Source organism: Cnephaeus nilssonii (genome assembly GCF_951640355.1).
Source record: "Cnephaeus nilssonii genome assembly, chromosome: 7".
Lineage (NCBI taxonomy): Eukaryota > Metazoa > Chordata > Mammalia > Chiroptera > Vespertilionidae > Cnephaeus > Cnephaeus nilssonii.
In genome coordinates this window covers 28870750-28896483 of record NC_137078.1, presented here as the reverse complement: position 1 = coordinate 28896483, position 25734 = coordinate 28870750, and the positions used below count along the sequence as shown (strand labels likewise).

Genomic DNA, 25734 nt, shown 5'->3' with positions numbered 1-25734 from the left:
TAATTTTTTCTATTGATTTTTAAAAAGAGTGGAAAGGAGGAGGGGGGGAGAGAAACAGGGAAAAAGAGAGAGAGAGGAGAGAGAGAGAGAGAGAGAGAGAGAGAGAGAGAGAGAGAGAGAGAGAAAGAGAGAGAGAGAGAGAGAGAGAGAGAGAGAGAGAGAAACATGGATGTGATAGAGACACATGGATGAGTTGCCTCCTGCACATGCCGCGACCCAGGCTGGGATTGGGCCTGCAACTCAGGTACATACCCTTCACCAGGAATTCTTAGGGCAACACTCTAACCACTGAACAAACTGGCCAGGGCATGAGAGTGGAAGGTGTGTGTTTTTTTTTTAATATATTTTATTGGTTTTTTACAGAGAGGAAGGGAGAGGGATAGAGAGTTAGAAACATCAATGAGAGAGAAACATCGATCAGCTGCCTCCTGCACACCCCCTACTGGGGATGTGCCCGCAACCAAGGTATATGCCCTTGACCGGAATCGAACCTGAGACCCTTCAATCCACAGGCCGACAATCTATCCACTGAGCCAAACCGGTTAGGGGGAGTGGAAGATTTTTAAAGGATAGATTACGAAAATCCAGTTGCAGGATCAAACAGTATGCACATTGATTACATTGACAGATACAGCCCTACTGCTCCCTTCCCCAAAACACTGTACCAATTTGCCTTCTCACTCAGAGTGAATGAGAGGAAATTACAGCTTAAGTTGGAAAGTCTTAATTTCTCTTTTCCATGTAAAGGTTGTAACATTTCTAAATTTATAGAACAGATAAAACATTTTTAAAACAGATATCGAACATCTTCACAGGTGCCTATTATAGAACTTATTTCTTGTACATCATAGAGTTAGACACTACCACATACTAACATTCCGTCACGAGATTGTCCAGTGTGCCCTTAAGTCTATCCCTGTGTTGCTTCTGGTCCTACTTTGCTGATTTTAATCCCACTACCAGGTAAATGAGTTCTTCTAGCTTCACTTGCCTGGAACCCATTTCCTAGGAAAGTATTTCCTTCCTTTAGATTCCAGTGTCTACCTGAGTGTGTCTGTGATCCCTCCCCAATGCCAGGGAACTAAGCAGTTCTCCAAGGTTCCACAGGATCTTCTGCAGCCACTTGGCTAAGTATTCAAGTCTGCTATTAATTAAGACCTTGCATCAGAGTCATTTGTACACACTCATGGTTTTCCCATAGATTAGTTTCCCTATTTCAGAACTGTGTTTGGAGCCACAACTCCCCTTGGCAGTCTGTCAAATCACTTGGCCTTGTTTCCACATTCTGAGACCCACTAAGAGTTATCCTCCCTGCCGCTCAGCCAGAATTCCCACCTCCTCTGGTCTATCTCTCAGGTGTGCTTCTGAGCATCAAACTCTAAAGTAATTTAACATCCCTTTTCCCCAGACAGCAGAGATGGATCTTTAACCGATCGGAAACAGTCCTTTGGCTCGATGAGCCCTGGAATCTGCTCTGAACAGGTCACTTGACACCAAAGTTTTTATTAGCTTATAATTTTCTCAGAAGAAAAATGACGGATACTAACACTTCCTTTGGTAAGAAACTTAAAACATGGGGGGGGGGGGAATTTTTTTTTCCCAGAAAGGAAATTATGCTAGAGAAGATAAACTAGGGAGCAAAGAAATCTTAAACTTAGGAGGTGTCCCCAGGTCTGTTCAGTCCCAGAAATGGTTGAGCTACCAGCTTGAGTTGGCAATGGATACGGAATATTCAGAGTTTGTTTTGTGTGCCTTTGTTTGTGAGTTTTGAATCTATTTTGATAGCTAAAGATGCATTTTATTATAAGCTACCTCAAATTATTTTGGGAAGGAAATGGGGTATAAATGATATATAAACACACTATTCAGATTAGCCCCCAAAGAAGCCAGAGAGGAAAGAATGTTCTTTTTTTCTGACAACAAATTTATTATATACACATACAATGAAGTCTTGGCTATGAATATTGAAGGTTATATGTATTAGTCCAGTTTACTGAAAATTACTGCTCTTTTTCCTGTGATGTCAGAGTCATATAGCCCAGTGGCATATCTTCTGGGATCCAGAAGAGGGGTTGACAAATGATGGTCCATGGGCCAATACAACCCACCACCTGTTTCTGTAAATATAGTTTTATTGATACATAGCCACAGATGTTCAGTTATGTATTATCTATGAACTAGAGGCCCGGTGCATGAATTCATGCACCAGTGGGGTCCCTCAGCCTGGCCTGCGGGATTGGGCCAAAACCGGCTCTCCGACATCCCCCAAGGGATCCCTGCGAGAGGGCACAGGCCAGGCTGAGGGACCCCACTGGTGCACAATCGGGGCCGGGGAGGGATATGGGAGGTTGGCCAGCAGGGAAGAGACTATGGGAGGGCTCCAGGGCATGTCCGGCCTGTCTTGCTCAGTCCTGATTGGCTGGACCCCAGCAGCAAGCTAACCTACCGGTCGGAGCGTCTGCTCCCTGGTGGTCAGTGCACGTCACAGTGAGCAGTTGAGCGGCCTTAGCATATCATTAGCATATTACTCTTTGATTGGTTGAACGGACGACCGGATGACCGGACACTTAGCTTATTAGGCTTTTATTATATAGGATGCTTTCATTCTAGAACAGCAGAGTTGAGTGGTTACAACAGAGATTGTATGACTCATAAATGCTAAAGTATTTACTATCTAGCCCCTTTCAGGAAAAGTTAGCCATCCCTGATCTTGAATGTCTATCTTTGACCATGTCTATGTCTCTTGGAAAGCTCCCCAAACCAAATGAACAACTAATTATCCAGTAAAATTCCTTGTTCTTTTTAATTGCTTAATGAAGACAGTTCAAGAAACAATCAAGACCTATATCCTGACACATCAAGATGAACAACCAGCAAAATAATCATTAGCTGTCTTGTTTTCAGGATTTTGCCTTCTGAGCATTCTATATTCAGACAGAAAAAATAAGTTGGTTGGTGTTTATAGCATGCTGAAATAGATATGGGACTTTTGGAGCCCTCTGTATTCACATTTTAACTGGTAAAGACAGATACTCTGAAAGGAGACCCTTTACTAAGTTCTAGCACTAAAGCCACGTAGAGGGTTTCATGTACAAATAACTATAGAGTGTGACCATTATTGCTAGTGAGCCAGTTTCTCATATGAAGACAATGTTAAGTATACTATGCTACAAAATAGGCTTGTTGAGCCTTGCTAGTTTTAACTGAAACCAAAAGCTGAGCCAAAAACAGAATAATTAGGTATTTTCCTATTGCATCATAGTGTGTGTCTAAATTACCTCCCACTTTTTAGCCTGTTAAAACAAACAGCTCAGTCATGCAACCACCTGTTAATTCTCCAAGTGTTTAAAAAGTAAACATGTTAAACAAGTTGTGTGATGAACCTGTAACGAGGGTGGCCAAAGTACAGTGAGTACATCAGACATCCCTCCCAGAACTGTCTGAGGCACCTTCAAGTCACCTTGGTCATCAATCCCAGGCCACAGAGATGAGAGCTTATTAAAAAGCAACTACATGCCAAGTTCTGAAGTTATGTAGGTTGCAGTTTGGTTCAACAGATGAGGCAGTATGCAAATTTGGTGAAACTTCTAGATTTCTGACATGCTAACCCTCTGCAGATCTCCATCCTACAGGTACTTCCTCAATTGCTTTTGTACTTCACTCCTCAAGGACAGAGCACACGGATGACCTCTTTTATACCCATGTTTATACTCCTTTTTCAGACAAACCTAAACAAAACTAAAGGTTCCAATCAATGGAGCAGTTCTAATAGTCCAGGGTTCCAGACAATGTAATCGTTTTACTTTTAAACAAAGTATGCATATCTCAGATCTGAAAAAGGCTCTGCATGTGATGAGAATAGACATTTTGAAGATGAGGTTATACCATCAATTAAATTGTAACAATATCCACCAATTTAACGTCTCCTGGTTCCCCAAACTAATTCAATGCTTTCTGTGCTTATTCTCTACTTGTAGATTAAAGCTTTCTCGAATAAAATAGTATTATAAGGCAAAAAAATAACACTATGGACTTCATTTCTACATATGGATTCTCAAAAAGTGATAAAACCTACATATGAGCTTTCAGAGAGTTTGATATGCTTACACTATCCTATCTAATAAAAGAGTAATATGCAAATTAACCATCACTCCGCTACACCCACAAACCACGCCCACCAGTCACGCCTACCAGCCAATCAGGAACAATTATGCAAATTAACCCAACCAAGATGGCTTCGGCCATGGAGAGAGCAGGAGAGAGGCTTGGGTTTCCCCGGCAATGGAGGAAGCCAAGCTTTCCACCTGCCCTTGCCGGCCTAGGCCTCTGCTTAAGGCTACAAAGTTTCAATTATAGAAGATAAATCTCAAGAAAAATGGTGGCAGCCACGGAGCTGGAGAGAGCAGGCTAGGGTTGCCCCTGGTGACAGAGGAAGCCAAGCTTTCCACCTGCCCTGGCCGGCCTAGGCCTCCACTCCAGGCTACAAAGTTTCAATTATAGAAGGTGAATAAACCCCAATAGAAATGGCTGCCATCACGGAGCGAGCAGAAGGCTTGGCTCCACTCCACGCTACAAAGTTTCAATTGTAGAAAATAAATATATCCCAGATACCAGGGCCTCCGCTTGGGTCGCCAGGGGGGCATGGCTGGCCTGCAAACCACCACAGGCCCCTCGCCCAAGCCAACCCATGCCCCAAGGGAACCCCCACCCTGATCCGGGACACCCTTCAGGGAAAACCAGCTAGCCCCCACCCATGCACCAGGCCTCTATCCTACCTAATAAAAGAGTAATATGCAGATTGACCATCACTCCAACACACAAGATCAAGATAGCTTGCCCCCATGTGGTCAAAGATCCTGCCCCCGTGTGGACACAAGATGGCCACTACAAGATGGCCAGCAGGGGAGGGCAGTTGGGAGGGACCAGGCCTGCAAGGGAGGGCAGTTGGGGGTGATCAAGCCTGTAGGGGAGGGCAGTTAGGGGTGACCAGGCCGGCAGAGGAGGGAAGTTGGGGGCAAACAGGTTGGCAGGGGAGCAGTTAGACATCAATCAGGCTGGCAGGGCAGTGGTTAGGGGGTGATCAGGCTGGCAGGCAGAAGCGGTTAGGGGCAATCAAGAAGACAGGCAGGTGAGCAGTTGGGAGCCAGCAGTCCTGGATTGTGAGAGGGCAGTCGGACATCCCATTTAGGGCAGTCGGACATCCCTCGAGGGGTCCCAGATTGGAGAGGGTGCAGGCTGGGTTGAGGGACACGCCCCCCCATGCACGAATTTCGTGCACTGGGCCTCTAGTATTCTTATAATAAAATATAAAGGTTTCAGCAAGCCTTCACCATACTTGGTGGTAAGCAGCCAAAATAGCAGGATTGAGTTTCACTGTACTAACTTCCAGTTTTCTCTTCCACATGTCAGGGGCATGGAAGTCACCATTCTGTCCCAACAACAAGGAACAAACTGAACAGCCTGAAAAGCAACAGCTCTTCCTGAATCCAGGAGAGAGGGGCGGGCACAGAGAAAACTGCAGGCCCAGCACTGAAGACTAACAGGTGAATAGAGGGAATGCGGTTGCCTGGAGCAGAGACGCAGGATGAAGCTGCCACAGGAACCAGTGTTCAGGTGGGAAAACATGAACTGCAGTTAAGGGAATGCTGGAGCTCAGTGCAGACAGCTCATGAAGTTAAGAACTCCAGGGGGATCTAGTTGTTGGGGAGGGGAGGGAGAAGGGGGCACAATACTGTGAAATTTATCTGCAGGAGCTCAACCAGGTTCCCATAGTAAATATCAAAGAAAAATTCCTGGGCTTCCTTCTGGCAGAGGGAGGGGGAAAGGAAGCATTTTGAAATATACCGGAGTACTCTGTTCTTCTTAACAAGGCCTGCCCTCAGGTGTATTAATCATCAAAACAGGACTGACCTGGGGAAGGGCAATATTGAACTTCAGCCCACCCAGCTAAGGCTGGGGGAGGAGAAAACTGAGGAGCATTTGCTAAGATCACAGTTCAGAGGCACAGACTCTCTAAAGGACTGAGATCTAGTCACAGGAATAGAGAGAAGGCTCCCTCTTGCCTCACCTCACCACCACATTGCTCAAAACTAATTTATAGCAGTTCCTTTAACCAGAATATCGTGTCTGGCTATCAAGAAAAATTATAAGGTATAACAAAAGGCAAAAAACACAATTTGAAGAGACAGGGCAAGTATCAGAACCAGACATGGCAGAGATGTTGGAATTATCTGACTGGAAATTTAAAACAATTATGATGCATATGCTAAGGACTCCAATGGATAAAGCAGACAACAGGCAGGAACAGATGGGCAATGTAAACACAGAGATGGAAATCATAAGAAAGACCCTCCCTGCCCCTCTCCCCAAAAGCTAAAGCTAAAAAACCTAACAGACACGATAAATGCCTTTATCAGCTTATTAGTAAACTGTACATGGCTGAGTAAAGAATCTCTGAGCTAGAGGATATCTCAATAGAAACTTGAAAACCAAAAAGCAATGAGAGCAAAAACGAAAACAAGAGAATATCCAAGAACTGTAGGACAACTACAAAAGGTGTAACATATGCACAATGGGAATACCAGAAGGAGAATAAAGATAGAAAGGAAGAGAACAAATATTTGAAACAATAATGACTGAGAATATCCCCCAAATTAATTCCAGGCACCAAACCACAGATCCAGGAAGCTTGGAGAACACCAAGTAGGACAAATGCCAAAAAAACTTGGGCATATCAATTTCAAATTATAGTAATCAAACAGAAAATACTGAAAGAATCCAGGGAGAAAAATACCTTGGCTATAGAGGAACAAAGATACGAATTACTTCCAGGGTCTCTTCAGAAACCATGTAAACAAAAGGAGAATGGAGTAAAATATTTAAGAGTTGGGAGAGAGAGAAATCACCACCCTAGAATTCAGTACCTTGTGAAATTATCCAGAGAAATAAAGACTTTCTCAAACAAAAATTGAAAGAATTCATTGCCAGTAGGCCTTCCCTGCAAGATATGTTAAAATAAGTGTTTTAGAGAGAAGGAAAATAATATAGGTCTGAAATCCAGATCTATATAATGAAGAGCACTGAAGAAGGAATAAGGAAAAATAAACTTTTCTTTTTCTTAATTGACCTAATAGATAAGTGTTCAAAAAACAGCAGCAACAGTGTATTAAATTATGTATGCTTATGTATTTATGAAATGAATGGCAGCAATTATACAAGGGATGGAAGGGAAGAATTAGGATTATTTGGTTATCATAAGGTAGACTGTCTGTGAAGAAGTATTGTATTATGTGATTAGTTGTAAATGTATATTAAACTCTAGGGCAACCACTAAAACAAGTTTGTTTTTTAAAGTAAAACTGATATGCTAAGAAAGGAGAGTTTCATCGTACTTATTTTTTCCTGACCTCTTTCTGGAAGAGAGCCTAAGAACTGGTTAACCAATCAACTGGCAAGTAGCAGCAGAAAAGTTAGAGTGGAAAGATAAGGAACCAAGACAACTTGCTAACTGGACAGTAAGGTTCTGAATAGCTGACCTTTGTGTCAGGCAGGTGCACTTGAGACAATTAGATCAGGATGGTGTAGGACAAATGCCAAGGGGAGTCTCCGAGGGACTAGGAGAGTTAGGTTCTAAACAAATCCCAAAATTCCAGGCAATAAAGGCTAGGGATCAAGGACTGATCAGTTGCTATATGCCATGGATAGGCATTCAGAAGGGAAGTCAGAGAATCACAGCCTGAGGCAAAAGAGCTGAAATAGCCAAGAGGTGCAAGATAAAAACAAGACCAAGGGTCAGGGATTCCTTGGTGAAGAACTAGTCAGGACCTGAGAGATTCACTGTGAGGACAGGGCTTAGCAAGATGCAACAAGAGACATTGGCGTTAGGGGTAAGAAATGAAGTAGCCAGAAAACCTTAAGAGGTAACTGAAGTAACTACTAAGGATGTGAGTTGATACTCAGGTAGGTCTGCGTTTCCTTGTGGCGTCTTCTATTATACTTCCTACAGGGCAGGCTCCAGGTGTCAAAGGACAGGCATTGCTATCTAGAGGGAACATATTATACCATACCTTACTGGAGAGTTCAGTTTTTGATAAAAGCCAAAATAAAATAACTGAGTATATAGATAGATTATGCATCTACATAAACTGTAAGAAAGTAGCTTGGGTACAGGCACACAGAGACAGGGAGGAAAAGTGGGAGCTTTGTTGAGTCAAAGAAATGATTAAATGATTAGTGCACATGATGCAAAATATATGACAGTTTCATCAAAATGATCAAATTTGTGTTTCAGAAAGAGCTTCCTAATGGTATAAGAGACAAAGCGTGAAAGCAAGGCTTAGAGGCCAAAGATGGTGCGAGAGGATATTGCAGTGGTTCAGACAAAATAAAAACACACCACATTAAGCTCGGAGCAAGGAGGGTAGGTGGGATGGGTGTGAGAAGCAGCTGGGAGGCAGGATGGACAGCACTTGGTGACCGACTGGACAGGCATAAGGAGGGAAGAGCAGAGGAAGACAACTGGATTTCTGGCTGAGATTACAGAGGGGAGGGAAGTACCCCTTGCTGATGGAAGGAACCTAAAGAAATCAGATTTGAAGACTGGGCTGAGGAGGGGAATTCGGTTTTGAATATAATGAGTGTGAAGTGGCTGCTGTGAAACATTTGGAGAGAGAATGAGAAGGAAGGTAGAGAGAAGGGAAGGGATGGTGCTAGAAGAGAGATGTGGATCTATTTGTATAATTAAAAGCAGGAGAGGAGATGTGATCACCCAGGGAGCATATACAGTGAATGAGATAAGAAGATAAGACAGAGGTTAAAATCCAAGCAAACAGCAGCTCTCTGACCTTGGGCCAGGTATCTGCTCAGGTATCTTCATAGGTAAAATGAGGCAGTTGGATTAGGCCAGTAGTTCTCAGCTCTGGTTGCAGGTTAGAATCATTAGGGAGTCTTTAAAATATACCAGTGCCCCAGTCCTAGTCCCCAGTGGCACTGATTAAATGGGCAAGTCCATTATTTAAATGCTCTTGTGTTTTCCGACATGCGGCTCAAATTGAGAGCCAGTGGCTGAGAGGATTCCTAAGTTCTCATCCCATGTTAACCTTTATTGTTCTGGATGGGTCCCCACGCCTTTTAGCTCCTGCCACTCTAGATTCTGAATTCTATCAGGTATTTTCCTTCTCAATCTCTGCTTTATGTGTGAAGCATTCGCTTATTTCCTAACCTCTTCCTTTACTTAAAAAGTGACTCTGAGTAGGAATTCCGCTGGGGCACACGGAGGCGTTGGCTACAGAGAATGGCTGCTGTTATCTATGTAGTTCCCTACTTGGTGAGTGCTTCTGAAAAATAAATGGAAAGCTAATTTAATAAGCCTGCACCTTTACTTTGTTACCCATGTCTAAAACATCAGAAGCTTAATTAAAAGCACTTGACATTATCAGCATTCAATCACAACCCTGCTTGTATAGTGTGAATATTTGGGTTGTGTCCCTGCAGTGATAATGATTCAACATCATCGAGAGAAGGAAGAACAGGTCCCTGGAATTAAAACAAACCTCAAGATTTAGAAATCAATTTAAAAAGTCAATGATGTGAAATATGTTTGGCGATCAAATAACCAAAAATACTTGGGAAATACTCTTCAAAATTTCATCTGCTTTTGTGTTATAAGGCACATATACCATGTTCTTTCACGTTCTCTGAGAAAGAACTGAGGATGGTAGAGAAAATTTTGGAAAGTCTGCTCTAATTCTACACATTTTTACGCCTCTTCCTTTCTAGTAAGATCTGCGAGATAACTGAAATGGCCATACACGCTGCTGACTTGGATTGTGGTCTTGAATCTCCTCCCCTCCAGTTACAGCAAATTCAAGGAGAGTTATCAGGCTCTTTATTTTCTCAAATCTGCATTGGAAGGGGGTGGGGTGGAGGGGGGTGAGTGGGGTATGGAAGCAATTCTTAGAGGACATTAGAACAGCAGAATTCTAAGAACGAAGTTAGAAAACAGATAAAGTGAATTTGTTCACCCAACTATAATGGTTTTCACATAAAATAACCAGGCAAATGTGGAAATGTACCCCTTACTCTAAAACACAGCGGATATCAGTGGGAAACACTTCTTTGCAGCCTTATGGTTTCTAAAATCACCTTAGTGGCATTGAAGGTGTACAATCAGCCTCTCATTTTCACAGTGGGGGTGGCAGGTCCCTAACCAGGCAACACAAGCTGCAAGGAAATACAAAAAGGAAATTCTGCCTTCATTCAGGGGCAGCCCATAAGGACAATGCAGGCAGCCCTATCTTCCTATATCAAACTCCCCTTGCCTAAAGAGAGCATTTGTTTGCAAGGACAAGGTCATTTTCCGGCAACAAAGGCAAGGCTGCCACAAGAAAGGAAGGAGACTTCACTACATGGTAGCAACAGATGTTGCTAAAATGAATAGCCTTCACAAGAAGTTAGAAAAGAAGCAGCTTTTCAATATGAAACAAATCCCTGCAAAGTGAAAAGACCAAGTCCACGGTACTGAGTCCTAGATGTGCACAATGGTTCATCCCAAGTTCCTTTGTGTGACAATTTCTGGGTGCTCGGAAGTCGCACACAAGAACAAGAGTTGCTATAAATATCAACTCAGTATCACTTATTTTTCACTCTGCCCTTATAACAGGCCACAAAAGAGAGTTAGCACTACTTCTCATCTGGATTATGGTAGTAATATTTTTCCCCTGAACTACCTGGGCTCAATTTTTACCCCCTACAGTAAGAGCTGGCAAAAATGACCCGTGGGCCAATTACAGCTGGCCACCTCTTTTTTGTGTGTGCATATTCTGTTATTTGTTTTTTACATTTTTAAATGGCTGGGGGGAAAACCAAACCCAAAAGAACAAGATTTACTGGTGACATGTGACAATCATATGAAATTCAACTGTAAAGTTCATTGGAACACACAGCCATACTCATTCCTTCATGCATTGTCTGCGGCTGCTTTTGTGCCACTGTGGCCGAGCTGAATGACTGCAACAGGAATAGCATGGCCTGTAAAGCCAAAAGGATTGACTATCTGGCCCTTTACAGCAAGTTTTCCAGCCCCTGCTCTGAACCACTGGTGTGCAACTCTCGCTGCACATGGAAATCGCCTGGGGATTTAAATAATACTCATGTCTGGGTTCCACTGACATAGATTCTAATTTAATTGATCTGGGCTGCAGCCTCGGATTTGAAATTCTTAAAATCCTTGCAGGTGATGCTAAAGTGAAGCGAGGGTTTAGAAGCATTGTTTAATCGAGGCTCTGTGCTGAGGCCAGAGTGGGGTTTCTAGTGCGTGGTCATCCAATGTCATGCATGCTCTTCCTTTAAAGCCTTCAAGGGTTCCCTAATGCTCAGAGAGTCAAATTTTAGGTACTGCATTAGGGCTTGGCCACATTTCCCCACTAACACCAAAGGCAACGTCTTGTTCCTAGCAGGTCCTGTGTTTTCTTGAGGCCACGTCTTGCCAATGCTATCTCCTTTGCCTGGCACACCTTCTTGAACATCTTCAAGTGTTAAATTCATTCTGAAGAGCCTGGGTCAGAGATCACCTCTTTCATGCTGGACCCCCCCAAACAGAAAGAACCTTTTTGACTGTATGTTTACACTGATCTCTACTGCTTTCACAGTGTGCCAACACCTCTTCGAGGGCAGAAACCACATCCTGGTCATCTGGGTGGCACCTCCTCCCTCCACAACACTATTACAGTGCCTTGCATATGGGAGCTGTTCGAGAAATGCTGACATCCCCTTGATCCCTCAACATTTTGGTTTTACCTTCATCAAACCTTCTGATCCTTCAAACTATCCACCAAGTCACCTTTCCCTCCAAACTCTGTTTATGACACACTTCAACTCTAGTAACCTCCATTTCCCTATTTCTTCTCCCTACAGGCTCTTGCTACCCACCTTATGTTAATCCAGTCCCGTGCCCTGAGCCATTTGGACACCTTCTGTGCACTGAGGCCATCTCAGCATTCCTTGATCACTGCTCCCTGATTAGTCAGCTGGTGTTCTTATTCCTAAGTTTTTCTGTCCCTGTCCTCAGCCTATACATCTAAAATCTGTTCTCCACGCTCTAAAACTTAGTTATTAATTGAATGATACATTCATTCATTTGACACAATTACTGCCCATCATGTTGCAGGGACCATGTTTAGCCCTGGTGAGATGGAAAGCAGGTCACTGGACTCAACAGACCTTACAGTCAATCTGGTGGTGAGAATAAATTACTGTGTAGGGGGAAAAAGTAGGTTTACAGTTGTGAGTATGGGAAAAAGAGTTTATTATTGTAGTATTATTAATTACTAGAGGCCGGGTGCACAAAATTCGTGCACGGATAGGGTCCCTAGGCCTCGCCGGCAATCAGGGCCGATCTGTGGGGCCCCCACTGGTACCTGCTTGGCCGGCCTGAGGCCTGTGGGCTGGGTGCAGCTCCTGTGTTGAGTATCTGCCCCCTGGTGATCAGTGCACGTCATAGCAACCGGTCGTTTCACTAGTCGTTCTGCCATTCGGTCGATTTCCATATTTGGCTTTTATTATATAGGATTGTATAATTTTCCATACAAACCATTGTAAACCTATTTTTGCCCCACCCTGTACTTAACCAGGTACCAGCACATACTAAGTACTCAAATGTTTACTGAATAAATTCTTAAAACTCTGGGTATTAACCTATGGTATTAATGCTGCTCACCAAGTGGTTATGTCAATGAGTGACCTGTTTATGATTCTTACACAGATAACTAAATCAAATACAACTTTATGTTAAAATTATTTTTATAACTAGAATTGGTACTTCAAGATGATAATTGTAATAACTCCAGAAATTGAAACTTGTTTCCCATGGGGTTTTGCTTTTGCATCAATTTCTATTTTATGCACAATTTTTTTTAACGTATCTGCTCCCTCATAAAGCTTTCTGAGGAGTTATGTACAGGATAGGGGAATGACAGCATCCAGTATCTTTTGAAGGATGGAAGAATACCAGGAAAGAACAAAATCAATAGCTATAGATCATGGGTTATCCTTAGCTTTAAAATCAATGCGTAAAGATAATAACCAGTAGTAGTTCAGAATGCAATCAGATTCCTGATTTGCTGTCCATATATTAGACACTAGGTTTTATGTGCCCAGGGGCACAAGAATAAACATGTTCTCCTCCCTTTAGTTACTTTGAAGCTAAGAAGTTTGACAAAGCAAAACAAACAGGTTTTAATCTAATTCCTATTACGTTTTCTTTCTCACAATTGTAGTACATCTAGACCAACTCATAGACACAAGTGTTACCCATACATGAAGAGGTTTCACTTTTATTTCTCAAATTTAAAACATTTCTTTAACATATGATAAGACAACTGTTTTCACATTGATATTTTCAAAAGATTAGCAGTTACTGTGTTAAAACTCAAAATTTCTTCTCTCTAGGTACTGCAGTTTTTTACTTTTGTCTTCAAAGTCTTACTGTGCTATACTAGTAAATTATTTGAAATTAGGGAGAGGCTGGAGACAAGTGGTTTTATTTACCTTTTCCTACTTGCTTAATAATCATGTCTGATACCTGTAAGTTATTTTAGTAAGGTCACACTATACAATTAAACAAAAATCAAAAGTAGGAAGTCATATTAGAGACATAACTATGAGAGTAATATTTTGCAAGTGGATAAAATAAATGCAGTGTGGGTTTTTCTAATTAGTATCCTGGAATTATATGTATTTCTGCATTGTTATTAATACTTCTCTTTCTCTTATATATAGAGATGGGAATGTGCCTTTACTGAATGTAACCCTTAGTGAGAATGAGTGTGACGCTCAACATTGCGAAAGACAGGTTTGTGCAGGCTAGATCTGCACGAACTCTTGTTAGTGCTCGGAGCCTCATACCAGCTTCCAGAAGCTAATCTACAGAGCCCCTAAAGGGAAAGAACGAAGAAAGAATGGAGAAAACGAAATCTCTCTGACCCACAGATAAGCTGCTATAGAGTTCTAAAAACTGATCAAAACCAATGCATCTCCTTCATGGCTGCGCATAACCCCTGCTGTCACCCCATTTGAAGAGAAGCTCGAAAATTGTTCTGTGCCAGTTATTGCTGCATCTCTAGATAAGCCCACAACTCGTTTTTATTATGATTCCACGACTGGGACCTGGAAGGTCAGACGTGACAATGTAGGCTTGATAACTCTCCTACTTTCTACATCTAATTTAGCACCTACTGTAAAAAAATCATTTCTATCAGCAATGCAACCATCACTGATATCTCTCTCCATCCCATCACACCAATAATAAGAGTCTAAAATTCATTTCAGGGGTGGCTGGGCTTTTTGACCTATCTTCTCCTCAAGCACTATGTCAAAAACAGACTTATTTTCGTTCCATATATTAAACATACACATTTCCTTTTTTATCTTTGGCCTTTATGATAAAGGAGTCTTTATTTGATAACCAGAAGACAATTTAATATACAGCTCAATCTTCTCCACTCACCCTTCCTCATGTCACTGCAGACATCGCTCGATTCTTTTTTTATGTTGTAGGGCAAGTTTACTACACAGAGGATGAAAATTTCTGAGTTTGGCTCAAAGCCAGCAATCTGTGCAGCCACTGGCAGGAAGGGGACAGGAACGCACGTGTGGGATGTGGGGGGAGGGATGGTGGTTGAGGGCCTAGGAAATTAGAAAAAGGGCAGGCAGGAGGAACATGGATAGCTGAGGTTTCCCCTGTGCCCATCACAACACCTCAGGCAACTCTACTTATATACAGTATAATTCATGTTACAGAAGAGCTTTCAGAGAAATTAACCCATGTTCACACAGTAGAGAAAAAAATGCACCAAGTATAGGTACCATATGACAGGCCTGGCCACTCTAATGAGAAAAGAGGTAGGCCTCCTTGGGGGCTAAAGTACTGCTACCCCACCATCCAGGCTCCCCATTCTTATGGAGGTCTATGCCCATCCCCTGAAGCATCAGGAATTAGAGAGGGCTGTCCATCAGCCCCAGGATCCCGCTCTCACAGCCCCGTCTATCTTTCATCTCCTGCCTTTCTTTCCTTTCCTTCCCTCTCCAGCAGTGAAGAGCTAAGCATCTTATTGTGTACGTTGCATGCTTTCTGCTTTTTATTGGGGGAACAGCCCAAGGTATTTAAAAAAGGCCTGGAGGTTTAACATACATGCAAAATGATAAGTGTCTTAGAAAAAGCTGAATACACTACTTGGCCATGATCATGTTAAAGGAATTATGCTAAAAGTAACTTAAATCAATGATAACGTCCAAACATTTTTTGACATTTATATAGTGCTTCACATTTTCAAAGTATTCATAACTATAGTTTAATGATAAGCATTCATCCATTCACGCAAAGATTTACTGAATGTCTGCGTTATACATTTTATTAGCAATTACAGTTGACCCTCGAACAATGTGGATTTGAACTATGTTTTAACACAAGTTATTTTAAAAAAACATTACTTTTTGTTTTCTTAAACAGAAACATCATATAATGGGTTCTGAACCTCTTATGGGATAAGAATCCCTTTAAGAATCCCATAAAAACCAATGAGTCCCTCCCCCAGGAAACACATTTGTACAGACTCTTCCACTGTCCGCACAACCCAGCTGGTTGCCAGAGCCTTGAAGCCTATGGATGGGCTGAACCAGGTGCAGAAACTCCTGGGTAGCTTTAAATTCCTTCAAGACTCTCCTCGAGGCCTGGGGATTTGGGAACATTCATTTTAGCACTTAATGAACTTATAAAGAATGCTGGTTACTCTTTTTTGTTTTTATCCCTTTAAAAGTAAAATAAAAAAACCCTAAATGCTACAATTTTAATTCCCAGCAGTACCATATGTAGTCAGGATGCATACAGCATGACACTGTCTCCAGAAAAGACAATGTATAAGGTATCATTTAACACTCTGTAATCATATTGTTGAGACTAACATACTTCCAATCATAGCCACAAACAGTGTGGTAGAGCCACACATTAATGAAAGAAATTAGTAAGCAGTAACACAGTTCCTAACCTTTAGACAAGTTATACTCTATATCTTGCTTTTAGGTTGGTTGTTTGGAATCAGGCTGCACTTTTTTCATTATAAATAATGACTATATTCTGATAGAACTTACATTCCCCTAAAACCCCAACCAATAAAAAAAAATACAATCAATTATTTAATCTAGATCATGTGTGTTCCTTCAACTGTACTTAAGTACCATTTATGAACTGCTTTCATGAATCCTTTTCCAGTTTCACATCACATGGCATTAATCTGTAGCATTCTCTTTTGTTCTGCCCCAGATTTCTGTGAGCACAGGTTCTGGAAATACTATCTTGGTTCTTGACCTGTTTTTCTCTCTTAGGTTTATATGAAGCATATACACTAATCAGATATTCAAGTTCTCATGAATAAGCCAACTTCTCAAAGTTAGTGTCTTTATCCAGCTTCTTCTGCAATTAAGTGGTCATCCTATAGTTAATCTTTTATTCCCTTCCACAAAAGCACTCATTGTTGGTATCTGCTGTCTACAAGGAAACATCCTAAAATGGCTGTCCTACTGTGGACAGGAAGTAGGCCAGTCAGGTGACACTAATCACTGTGCACATGGGTCCTACGCAGGACCAGGGATGGCTTTAGGATATCTATGTACTCGAAAAACATACTACCATTTTGGGGCAAATTAGGTTTTAGCTTGGAAGTGTGTGTGTGTGTGTGTGTGTGTGTGTGTGTGTGTGTGTGTGTGATAAATATTTTATACATACATAAAATCAGATTCTTATAAAAAGGTTAAGAACCACTGGCCCAGATTGGGGATAGATGAAGGTCTCTTATAAACTACTCATTTGGTGTCCATGAAAACAAACATTCTTTAAGTATTTGGGGTGTTGAGCCCTCTGTGGGAGGGAGCAGACCGTAACAAGTAGTGGTATCCTAGCTTGTTCACTCCACCACGCAAATCAAAAGACCCGAGGAGACCTGGGCTCCCCCTCTTTAAAATGCAGTACATCAAGCAAATCCTTAGTGGGTTTGAAGCCCCATTTCAGGTAGCTTCTCAAAGTCTTAGTTACAACCTGCATATAGTCCCTCTCCCTTAGAAGAGTTCTAATAAAAAAGCGGTCCCCATCTCAATTAATGAGCAAGAGCGTCAGTAGGCCAGAGGTTCAGAATACCATCCCAATCAATGCCTGAAGCATACAAGTTTCTTGAAAATGATTTTTTTAGGACAATAACTTCTAGGTCTAGCAAGATAGTTAAGAATTAAAGATGAGTGACTATGATATCCTTTAACCTTTGTAAATTCCCTCAAAGTTTTCGTTCTTTTCTATTCCTGTTTTCGATAGAGATTAGCCAAAAAATCAAAGTGAAAAAGGACTTTGGGCACAGCAAGGAAGAGCTAAAACCCTAGACCTATTTGTAGCCAATCTTGAAATGAAAGAAAACACGGGGACTGTTGGGAAAGCAAAGTGGAATGCCTGGGAGCAGGCTAGACCCTAAACACTTATAGACACCCCTTCAAACAGCTGGAACAGGACTGGTGTTTGCCCTGTGTGTTCACCCATTTTGGCCCAACCATGGATAAAACATTGAGGAAATCATTTTACCTCACCAAAACTCAGATTTCTACATCTTGAAAGTTGCCGTGCTGGTTAAAGCATTTTGCCTTTAAATGAATAAAATTTTGGCTCTAAAATTCTATACATTTAAAATAGAAATTGAGGACTCTGTATTTTAATGAAGGCTCTTGCAGCTTTATTTTAGGCACTGCTTTTCTTTCTCCCTTGCCACCATAGTTTATTATAGACAGAGTGGCTAGGAGTCAGAGTATAGACACCGAATGCTTGATTTTAGATCGGAGCTCCACCACTGGCTGTGTGATGGAGCAAGTTATTTACACTCTTTGTGCTTTAGTTTCCTCTAGTGTAAAATGGGCATAAGAATAATTACTATCTAGGGCTGTTATTAAGATGGAATGAATCAATGTATGTGAAGCACCAAGAGAATGCCTGCACCTGGTGAGTACTATGCATGGTGGAAACTACAGCTCCATCGAGTCTACACGTCACAGGAGTCTTCCCTCCAAGTCCCTCACTCGTTCTTTCCTGCATTCTCTCATATTTGCCATCAGTGCTTAGACCTCTTGATCTCATGGCCACACTACTTTACCTTCTCAGTTTCTGCCTGCACCTTCTTCTACTTTGATGCATCCTGCACATTGTTCCAAATTCATCTTCCTAAAATACTACTGAAATTGTGTCACTCTGAGAAGAGACATCTAAACAGTGGATGCTGCCTACGGAGTACAGTAATATGCTTCTGGTGGCTCAGCGTGTGGTCATTATCTAGGAACAGGCCCAAGGGCTAATGAGGTTGTGAGTCCTGATGTGATTATGGAGTCCATATTCTCCTGCCTGGCCCCAAACCACCTTATAAAGGTCTTTCTCATTATTCACTGCAAACCCTGCATCTCAGAAGAACTAAACTTCTTAACATTTTCTAGAAACCATACTATTTTTCATATAGTGAAAAGCTAAGCTTTTAAAAAGTTCCTTTGGACAGTGGCCTTGATGGTCTCACTCATGAGCCTCTAAGTTTTACAGCCCTTTGTGTCACTCTTACAGTATTCGAAACACACTGCCATTTATATCATCTTTTTCTTCCTTCCTGGATGGCTCTCTGAGAGTAAGGTACACTTAGGAGTCATCCTGACACATCGTGGTGTAGCAGCAAGTCCGGGCCCTTGCACAGCGGGGCGGATCTGATACTAGGTAAATTAATTAATGTTATCCTGACTGTAGTTTTAACTGTGATTTCTTAACATTGCCGTAGTTCTGATTGCCAAAGTGATGAAGAGACTTAAATTACTCCCCAAAGCCATGCTGTGGTCTTTATGGGCACCAGGACTGCTGTGGTTATAAACACAGGTGAGAAGTGCTAGCTGAGTCTTCTTCCAATCTATCCCGTCTCGCTGCTAACAGAAGATAAAATAAAATTAAACTACTTCACAGTGGCCTTTAAGTTCCTCGATGGGATAGCAAATTATCTGTTTGGATACACTTTTAAACCTTGAGGGAACACACTGATTTCCATCTTAATAACATTTCACTGATCTCCATTAACTTGGTAGGAAGAATGAGGAGGGCGGCTCCTTGAGGCCTCTGGCTCCTGGGGATCTCTGACACTTAACATCAGCTAGCTGGGAGGAGATCATCAAGTACTGCTTTGCATTAACTCTGTAACCGCCTAGTGGTACCAATCATGTTTTTGTGTTAGATTCCAAAACTAACTGCAATTTACTTGTGGACTTGCTCCTCCATAGTTTTAATATTTGTTTGTCCTAAAGTAACAAGTTCAAAGCTCACAGAAAGTAGTTTGAGAGGCTACTTTGTGGTTTTCCCAGATAATAAAAGGTTAACAGAAAGGCAGTACAGGAATATAGACTACATGGAAAGTATTTTTTATTCCAATAGTGTGCCTTGATACTAGTAATATCCAGATAGAGTTGGTGAGGATCATAGTGTTTTAGGATAAATATTAAGTTCATGACCTATGAATTACTCCTAAAATTAGATATTTCATCCATGAGTTTTCCTAGCTTCTCTTGACCCAACACAAGTTTTTGATCTGCACACTTTTTGAAGATAAAACATCTACATGTAGTACCTGCTGTGTAAATATTACAGGCACTTCAATGAAATAAGTTTCTGCCTTTCCAATTTTAGTTCCTCATGTCACTGCACTCAATTTAAAGTATCTTATTTAAAAATATATAGTCTAAGAATGAAAAACTGTTAAAATAATTCAAAGATTTAGAATAGATTAAAACAAAGAAATAAACAATCGTTTAGGCTATGTAGTTGTGACAGTTTAAGCCATCATAAAATTGAAAGTGTCAACTAAATCACTAAGGTTTTTGAGTTTTCAAGGCCTATGTTTTCTTTCTTCTATGATGCAAATAAATAATTGGGATTAAAAGTTATGATAAAAATGGATAACTATACAGTGGAGAAACCAGATAATGCCTTAACCAAATGATAAAAATTAACATCACCAATAGGGGCAAAAATGCATGTGACTCCAGATGTGATATCATTTATTTAGTTTCCCAGGGAAAAGCATATAATATAAATCAAATCATAAAAACTAAAGCCCAAATGAGGGTAATTCCATAAAATAACTGGCCAGTATTCTAAAAAAATGTCAATATGTCATGAAAGATAAAACTCAGGAATGTCCAGATAGAGAGATATAACAATTAAATATAAGACCCAACCCTGAGCTGAGTCCAATATCAAAAAAATAATAGCTATAAAGGACATTGTTGGAACTCTTGACAAAATTGGAATGAACTGTTGATTGGGTAAAGCACTGTATCAATGATAAGTCTTCTGAATTTGACAACAATATTGTGGTTACATAAGATACTCATTCTTAGGAAAATACACACTAAATGTTAATGTCTGTAATCTGCATGTCTGTATTCTACCCTGAAATTGTGCAGGGGAAAAATATCTATGTATAAGTCTGTCTGTCTATCTTTTGAGGAAGAGCAAATTTAGCAAAATCTTAAAAAGTGATAAATTTTGGTAAAGGCTTTACTGGATATATACTATTGTTACAACTTTTCTATAAGTTTAAAATCATTCTTGGGGTTGAGGTAGGCGTAGGCTAAAAGAGGGTCAATGGGGAAAAAGGGGGATGTATGTATTACTTTCAATAATAAAGATTTTTTTTTAAATGGTTAAGATGGTAATAAATAAATGGATAAATAAATAAATGTCGGGGGGCGGGAGGGAGAAAGAAGTTTAAAAAAATTTCTATGGCCTATAAAACATCACTGCTATAACAGAAAAACAACTTTGGAAACCAACAGTTTTTTGGTCAAAAAGTTTTAGAATTATTTTGAATTTCTGGGATAAATGTCTGTTCTACTGTTTTATATGAGTGTGGAGCAGAGGAAGAATGGAGTCTAAGTCTCAGGCATCTAACTGAGTCATGTAACCTTGGGCAAATGTACTTCTTTGATGCTCAGTGAAAAATAATAGCAGAACCTGGAAGAATAACTTGAGACAAAGCACATGAAAAACAACAACAGACTATGCTTGTTTCTGGCACATGTTAACTTTCAAACAATGGAAGCTTCATTTTCCTGCTCTTATAACTTTTAATCTTATGTACCACTTCTATAAAGGTACTTTTATTATGAGTAACAAAAATAAAGCATCAGGATATAAGATTTCAGATAGAACATAATAGAGTACATTTTATTATTATCCATTTAAAAGCCTATCTGATTATATTTGACTTGTTACTCCTTAATTATGAAATAAACAAGAGGCAAGAGTTTAGAAAAGTATCATGTTAAATATTACTGAATATATTATGTTGACCTAAATATACATTTAACAGTATCTCTAATATTTGGAACTACACTTATACGTTCCTTGGAAGGTAATAAACATGGAGTAATTAATGAACCATAGTTATAGAAAAAATAGCAGAAGATAAAAAAATAAGATACAACATTATAAGGTTCTTTATCTTTAGAAGTAGCTCCAAGAGTCTACTCACTTCTCAAGTTGTTATTAAAGTAATAAAAAGTGAGTTCAAATTGAATATTTTGAATTGAATACAATTTTAATAAACCAAGTTCATATGAAAGACATATAAGAATTAAGTAAATCCTTGAAATTTTTCTGAAACTTATATAAAACAAGGCATGTAATCACTACTGAAAAAAAAAATAGATTGAAATATAATAAAGATGACTTTTGCCCCTAACCGCTTCTGTCTGCCAGCCTGATCACCCCCTAACCACTCCCCTGCCAGCCTGATTAATGCCTAACTGCTCCCCTGCCAGCCTGTTTGCCCCTAACTGCCCTCCCCTGTGGACCTGGTCACCCCTAACTGCCCTCCCCTGTGGGCCTGGTCACCCCTAACTGCCCTCCCCTGCAGGCCTGGTTCCCCCCAACTGCTCTCCCCTGCAGGCCTGGGTCCCACCCAACTGCCCTTCCCTGCAGGCCCAGTCGCCCCCAACTTCCCTCTTCTGCCGGCCTGGTCACCCCTAACTGCCCTCCCCTGCAGGCTTGATCGCCCCCAACTGCCCTCCCTTGCAGGCCTGGTCCCTCCCACTGCCCTCCCCTGCTGGCCATCTTGTGGCAGCCATCTTGTGTCCACATGGGGGCAGCCATCTTTGACCACATGGGGGCAGCCATCTTGTGTGTTGGAGTGATGGTCAATTTGCATGTTACTCTTTTATTAGATAGGATAAATTCACTCAGTCCTTCTTAACCCTAGTACACATCACCATTCACCATCAGAGAGAAAAACTTATAATCACACCTATTCCTACTATTTTGATTATTATACATTCATAAAAGAAGCAGGATAAAAAATTAACAAAAGGAAAGCAAAAAAATTAAATAATCGTAAGAAACAAGCTGAGTGTAGTTTTTCTACATGATTTTTAAAAAGATTTTCTATGGGCTGACTATGAAGTACAAATTAAGATTGCTACCATTGAAATGAAAGCTCTCAAATCATATCTGACTCTTCGCTGTCCTAAAGTTGGTTTATTTTAGAACACTTGAAATACTAAGATTCCCAAGACAAACCATGATCCCAAAGTATAGTCGACCCTGATTTTTTTCTTTCAATAACTGATAATTAACAGAAGAATCACCCGAAAGGGCTCTAGATACCAACAAAATCTGTGTTTTCCTTTTCTTATCTTTACCATCCTGAACAGAAACCAATCCCACAAAACCATGGCTCCATCCTGCATTTACAGCCTGCATATGTCTAGTACACGTCCTGTCCTGTGGGTCTGACTACACGAAGCTGATTTATGTGATAGTGGAATTCAGTTCATCAACGTCACATCAGGACTTAATAAAAAGTTAGGCAGTGCTCTGTGACAGCAGACAAGAGGTCAGATTCAGAAGGTGGGGATTTAGGGGATCAGTGAGAATTGGGGTTTTCTGAAGGAGTGATTCAGGCTGAGAGGATTCAGGAGCATGCTCTTAAAAAAAAGTCAGTCTGGCAATGAAAACTAAAGGTCTCTCAGGGGACACCTCTCTCCTGTGCTGTCCACGAGGCCCTGTGCACAGGTCGCAGGGTGGTGAGGTCCTGCATCAGCCATATCATGCATACTGTTTTCGTCCCCGGGAGCACTTCCTTCTTAGAAAGAGCACTTATTTTCTTAAATGAGATTTTGATAAGACACTCTGCTTCTGGTTACTCCAAATGAATCACACTTGTTCAATTCTCTAACATTTCAGGTTCAAGATGGTAGACAACCAAAGGACTTGACAGTACTGGCAAGGCCAACGCATTATTGACATTGAACTTCCCTCTGCACAGCTGAGACTTAACAATTCTTGTCATTTTCATTCTTCAAAGCTCCAAATGTTATCACCATCCCCCCCCCCCCCTCCTTTCCTTCAGTCTTTTAGAGTGAGAGCAGGACAAATGGGAATTTCCCTACTCAAAAAGAAAAAAAGAAAAGAAAAAAGAATAATCCAGCTTCTTCCAATGTTCCCAAATCCAGACTTTTCTACAGGTACACACACACACACACACACACACACACACACACACACACAGTTGATAAGCTTATCTTATGGTGCTTACAAAAACAAAAACACAAAGAAAGATAAAGAGGTTATAAGGAAAAAGCTAATTCTGTAACTGCCATGTAGACACAGTTTGGGCAGAGATAAAATCGTGTGGGGGAAGAGAGAGAGCAGACAAAGGCAGGGGTCTGGAGGGGCTGCATTTCTCCCTTGAAGGACGAGTGACCCCAGGCTGGTCCAGGAGCAATCTCATGGCCATCAGGAAACAGAACATCAACAGCACCAGGAGGAGCAAAGGCAGAAAGAAGCTGTAATGCCCGGAATGTCAGGCATGGTTAAGGGTCCTTATAAGATGTCCTGGCCTATCAATACTTGACCTGAGAGCCCAGAGTCCATCACAAGCCAATTAAGTGACCTTCTGTCAAGTAAATACTCTCCACTAAACACAGAAACACTTTGCTGACATGGAGCTAAGCCTGGGACTTAGAGTAATTGAGTCCAAAAGGAGAGTATTTCTTGAAGGTCTCACGAATAAGTCACCTGTTAGTCTCCACACCTGTCTTGCACCATCTCCTATTGGGGCTTTCTGACTTTTTATTCCCACTCCATTACACCCAGAATGAGCTTTCAAAACAAACACACGATCACTGCTATTCAGTAACTTGCTCCATCACACAGGACAGTATAAAGCTATTTAACTTAGAAGGGCATCTTATTCTAGGCTTTGCCTACAGCTCCTGACTTATTCCTTGACAGTAACCTATACCTGCAGGTTGCTCCCAACACCAGTAAAATCAAGCAAAAACTGCAACATATCTTACTGCCCCAAATATCATGCATTTTATGTTCATTAAATATTCCATATTCTCTTTATTCCCAGGTTTCTTCCCATTCTGATTCCTCTAGGAAACTGGAGGTAGAGAAGATAAACACAAAGGCACGTGGGGAACCATAAGCAGCCAGGTGTTGTGGGTGCATCAAGTGTGTTAGAAGGAATGGCAGGATCTAAGAGGTGGAGAGGGAGGCAGAAACGTCTCTCTGTGATCTTAAGCAAGGTATTCATTACTCTTAGCCTCTGCTTCCTCATCGTTTGTGCAAAACGACTATAATAGTGGTGCTTACTTCACAAAGTTGTGAGAATGAAATTAGGTAATAGATATGAAGTGCTCAGAACAATGTCTAACATACACTGATTGCTAAATAACTGTTAATTCTTATTGTTATTTTTGTTATGTCATTATTAGGATTAGGGCTACAGATTATTGTGCCTGCAGGTAGCATCAAATATAAGCTTTCACAGACCCAGGAATGACCATGTGTCATTGAGTGGCACAGCAAACTCTGGATAGCATATAGGGCTGAAAGCTCAATTAACTGAGCTGTATCAAAAAGCCAGACAATGCTCTCAGATCAAAATACTCCACAGTTAGTATATTAGTTTCCTATTGTTGCAGTAACAAATTATCACTAACTTAGTGTCTTAAAACAACACAAATTTGTTATCTTACAGTTTTACAGGTCAGACATCTGAAATGCATTTTATGGTCGAAAATCAAGGTATGGCAGGGCTGCACTCCTTGCTTAGGCTCTCGGGGAGAACCTGTTCCATGCCTTTTCCAGTTCCTAGAGGCCTGCCTGCATTCTTTTTAGTCCTCCCCCCAGGATATAATTTCCCCCTCTAGGTATGTGCCCTGACTGGGAAGTGAACACACAACCTTTTGGTATATGGACAGCACTCCAACCACTGAGCAATCTGGCCGGCCAGGCAGCTGCCTGCAGTCTTTACTTACATTCCTATCCTTGATCTTTGTTTCCATCCTGACATGTCCTTCCTCTAATTTTAAACCTCCTGTGTCTCTCTTCTGAGAACTTTCGTTGAGGCCAACCAGATAATTCATTATAATCTCCCCATTTCAAATGCTTTAACTTAACCATATCTGCACAGTCCTTTTTACTATGTAAGGTAGCACATTCACAGGTTTTGAGATTAGGACATAGAAATATTTGGGAGCCCATATTCTCTCCACCATTGAGGGTCTCATTGCTGCCCATTTCAGCCCCCATAAACAACTAATTTAACTAGGTTACAGAATTCCTAGTTCATATTCCAGAAAAAATGAGTAAAGTGATTAAACAAAAGTCAGCAG

General features: G+C 41.0%; 1 protein-coding gene across 5 annotated transcripts in view; it reads right to left on the bottom strand.

Annotated features, from left to right (window-relative positions):
- The window catches only part of CDKAL1 (CDKAL1 threonylcarbamoyladenosine tRNA methylthiotransferase), a gene marked incomplete at its 5' end in the record, with an annotated part of 659036 nt that overhangs the window by 128816 nt on the left and 504486 nt on the right, over window positions 1-25734 (bottom strand). The window lies entirely within an intron of this gene.